The sequence below is a fragment of the Hordeum vulgare genome, chromosome 3H, assembly GCF_904849725.1.
Source record: "Hordeum vulgare subsp. vulgare chromosome 3H, MorexV3_pseudomolecules_assembly, whole genome shotgun sequence".
NCBI classification, from domain to species: Eukaryota; Viridiplantae; Streptophyta; class Magnoliopsida; order Poales; family Poaceae; genus Hordeum; species Hordeum vulgare.
Genome location: NC_058520.1, coordinates 8571592 through 8576551, shown reverse-complemented (window position 1 = coordinate 8576551; position 4960 = coordinate 8571592).

The window sequence follows — 4960 nt, the reverse complement described above, 5'->3', positions numbered from 1 at the left end:
TTGGTGGGCTGTCCCACCAGCCCACTAAGGGCTGGTGTGACCCCCTCAAATACCTATGGGCTTCCCCGGAGTGGGTTGCCCCCCTCCGGTGAACTCCCGGAACCCATTCGTCATTCCCGGTACATTCCCGGTAACTCCGAAAACCTTCCGGTAATCAAATGAGGTCATCCTATATATCAATCTTCATTTCCGGACCATTCCGGAAACCCTCGTGACGTCCGTGATCTCATCCGGGACTCCGAACAACATTCGGTAACCAACCATATAACTCAAATACGCATAAAACAACGTCGAACCTTAAGTGTGCAGACCCTGCGGGTTCGAGAACTATGTAGACATGACCCGAGAGACTCCTCGGTCAATATCCAATAGCGGGAACTGGATGCCCATATTGGATCCTACATATTCTACGAAGATCTTTTCGTTTGAACCTCAGTGCCAAGGATTCATATAATCCCGTATGTCATTCCCTTTGTCCTTCGGTATGTTACTTGCCCGAGATTCGATCGTCAGTATCCGCATAGCTATTTCAATCTCGTTTACCGGCAAGTCTCTTTACTCGTTCCGTAATACAAGATACCGCAACTTACACTAAGTCACATTGCTTGCAAGGCTTGTGTGTGATGTTGTATTACCGAGTGGGCCCCGAGATACCTCTCCGTCACACGGAGTGACAAATCCCTGTCTCGATCCATACTAACTCAACGAACACCTTCGGAGATACCTGTAGAGCATCTTTATAGTCACCCGGTTACGTTGCGACGTTTGATACACACAAAGCATTCCTCCGGTGTGAGTGAGTTATATGATCTCATGGTCATAGGAATAAATACTTGACACGCAGAAAACAGTAGCAACAAAATGACACGATCAACATGCTACGTCTATTAGTTTGGGTCTAGTCCATCACGTGATTCTCCCAATGATGTGATCCAGTTATCAAGCAACAACACCTTGTTCATAATCAGAAGACACTGACTATCATCGATCAACTGGCTAGCCAACTAGAGGCATGCTAGGGACGGTGTTTTTGTCTATGTATCCACACATGTAAATGAGTCTTCATTCAATACAATTATAGCATGGACAATAAACTATTATCTTGATACAGGAATTATAATAATAACTATACATTTATTATTGACTCTAGGGCATAATTCCAACAGTCTCCCACTTGCACTAGAGTCAATAATCTAGCCCTCACATCACCATGTGAATTACATTGTAATAAATCTAACACCCATACAGTTCTGGTGTCGATCATGTTTTGGCCGTGGAAGAGGTTTAGTCAGCGGGTCTGCTATATTCAGATCCGTGTGCACTTTGCATATATTTACGTCCTCCTCCTCGACGTAGTCGCGGATGAGGTTGAAGCGTCGTTTGATGTGTCTGGTCTTCTTGTGAAACCTTGGTTCCTTTGCTAAGGCAATGGCACCAGTGTTGTCACAGAACAAGGTTATTGGATCCAGTGCACTTGGCACCACTCCAAGATCCGTCATGAACTGCTTCATCCAGACACCCTCCTTAGCCGCCTCCGAGGCAGCCATGTACTCCGCTTCACATGTAGAATCTGCTACGACGCTTTGCTTGGAACTGCACCAGCTTACTGCACCCCCATTAAGAATAAATACGTATCCGGTTTGCGACTTAGAGTCGTCCGGATCTGTGTCAAAGCTTGCATCGACGTAACCTTTTACGGCGAGCTCTTCGTCACCTCCATACACGAGAAACATCTCCTTAGTCCTTTTCAGGTACTTTAGGATATTCTTGACCGCTGTCCAGTGATCCACTCCTGGATTACTCTGGAACCTGCCTGCCATACTTATGGCCAGGCTAACATCCGGTCTAGTGCACAACATCGCATACATGATAGAGCCTATGGCTGAAGCATAGGGGACGGAGCGCATATGCTCTCTATCTTCATCAGTTGCTGGGCACTGAGTCTTACTCAATCTCGTACCTTGTAACACTGGCAAGAACCCTTTCTTGGACTGTTCCATTTTGAACCTCTTCTAAACTTTATCAAGGTATGTGCTTTGTGAAAGTCCTATCAGGCGTTTTGATCTATCCCTATAGATCTTAATGCCTAGAATGTAAGCAGCTTCTCCTAGGTCCTTCATAGAGAAACTTTTATTCAAGTAACCTTTTATGCTCTCCAAAAGCTCTACGTTGTTTCCAATCAGTAATATGTCATCCACATATAATATTAGAAACGCCACAGAGCTCCCACTCACTTTCTTGTAAATACAAGATTCTCCAACCACTTGTATAAACCCAAATGCTTTGATCACCTCATCAAAGCGTCTGTTCCAACTCCGAGATGCTTGCACCAGTCCATAAATGGATCGCTGGAGCTTGCACACCTTGTCAGCATTTTTAGGATCGACAAAACCTTCGGGTTGCATCATATACAACTCTTCCTTAATAAAACCGTTAAGGAACGCCGTTTTGACATCCATCTGCCAGATTTCATAATCGAAAAATGCAGCTATTGCTAACATGATTCTGACGGACTTAAGCATCGCTACGGGAGAGAAAGTCTCATCGTAGTCAATTCCTGGAACTTGTGAGAAACCCTTTGCCACAAGTCGAGCTTTATAAACGGTCACATTACTGTCAGCGTCCGTCTTCTTCTTAAAGATCCATTTGTTCTGAATAGCCTTGCGGCCCTCAGGCAGCATCTCCAAAGTCCACACTTTGTTCTCATACATGGATCCTATCTCGGATTTCATGGCTTCTAGCCATTTGTTGGAATCTGGGCCCACCATTGCTTCTTCATAATTTGCAGGTTCATTGTTGTCTAACAACATGATTGATAAGACGGGATTACCGTACCACTCTGGAGCAGCGCGTGATCTCGTCGACCTGCGTGGTTCAACAGAAACTTGAACTGGAGTTTCATGATCATCATCATCAACTTCCCCCTCAACCGGCGTCGCAATGACAGAGGTTTCCCCTTGCCCTGCGCCACCATCCAGAGGGATGAGAGGTTCGACAACCTTCTCAAGTTCTATCTTCCTCCCACTCAATTCTCTCGAGAGAAACTCCTTCTCGAGAAAAGTTCCGTTCTTAGCAACAAACACTTTGCCCTCGGATTTGAGATAGAAGGTGTACCCAACTGTCTCTTTTGGGTAACCTATGAAGACGCACTTTTCCGCTTTGGGTTCCAGCTTTTCAGGCTGAAGCTTTTTGACATAAGCATCACATCCCCAAACTTTAAGAAACGACAATTTTGGCCTTTTGCCATACCACAGTTCGTATGGTGTCGTCTCAACGGATTTCGATGGTGCCCTATTTAAAGTGAATGCAGCTGTTTCTAATGCATAACCCCAAAACGATAACGGCAAATCAGTAAGAGACATCATAGATCGCACCATTTCTAACAAAGTACGATTACGACGTTCGGACACACCATTACGCTGTGGTGTTCCAGGCGGTGTTAACTGCGAAACAATTCCACATTGTCTTAAGTGAGTACCAAACTCGAAACTCAGATATTCACCCCCACGATCAGACCGTAGGAACTTGATTTTCTTGTTACGATGATTTTCCACTTCACTCTGAAATTGCTTGAACTTTTCAAATGTTTCAGACTTGTGCTTCATCAAGTAGACATAACCATATCTACTTAAATCGTCAGTGAAGGTGAGAAAATAACGATATCCGCCGCGTGCCTCCACGCTCATCGGACCACACACATCGGTATGTATGATTTCCAACAAGTCACTTGCACGCTCCATTGTTCCGGAGAACGGAGTTTTAGTCATCTTGCCCATGAGGCATGGTTCGCACGTGTCAAGTGAATCAAAGTCAAGTGACTCCAAAAGTCCATCAGCATGGAGTTTCTTCATGCGCTTTACACCAATATGACCCAAGCGGCAGTGCCACAAAAATATGGCGCTATCATTGTTTACTCTAACTCTTTTGGTCTCAATGTTATGTATATGCGTATCGCTATCGAGATTCAATATGAACAATCCTCTCACATTCGGTGCATGACCATAAAAGATGTTACTCATAGAAATAGAACAACCATTATTCTCAGACTTAAAAGAGTAACCGTCTCGCAATAAACAAGATCCAGATATAATGTTCATGCTCAACGCAGGCACTAAATAACAATGACTTAAGTTCATCACTAATCCCGATGGTAGTTGAAGTGACATGGTGCCGACGGCGATTGCATCAACCTTGTAACCGTTTCCTACGCGCATCGTCACTTCGTCTTTCGCCAGCCTCCGTCTATTCCGCAGTTCCTGTTTCGAGTTGCAAATGTGAGCAACAGAACCGGTATCGAATACCCAGGCACTACTACGAGAGCCGGTTAAGTACACATCAATAACATGTATATCAAATATACCTGATTTTTCTTTGCCCGCCTTCTTATCTGCCAGATACTTGGGGCAATTGCGCTTCCAGTGACCCATACCCTTGCAATAGAAGCACTCTGTTTCAGGCTTAGGTCCAGCTTTGGGTTTCTTCGGCGGATTGGCAACAGGCTTGCCGCTCTTCTTCGAATTTCCCTTCTTGCCTTTGTCGTTTCTCCTGAAACTAGTGGTCTTTCTCACCATCAACACTTGATGCTCTTTACGGAGTTCAGACTCTGCGACTTTCAGCATCGCAAACAACTCGCCGGGAGACTTGTTCATCCCTTGCATGTTGTAGTTCAACACAAAGCCTTTATAGCTTGGCGGCAGTGATTGAAGGATTCTGTCAGTGATAGCTTCTTGCGGGAGTTCAATCCCCAGTTCAGCTAGACGGTTTGAGTACCCAGACATTTTGAGCACATGTTCACTGACAGACGAGTTTTCCTCTATCTTGCAAGCATAGAATTTATCGGAGGTCTCATACCTCTCGATCCGGACGTTCTTCTGAAAGATGAACTTTAACTCCTGAAACATCTCAAATGCTCCATGACGCTCAAAGCGACGTTGAAGTCCCGGTTCTAAGCCATACAAGA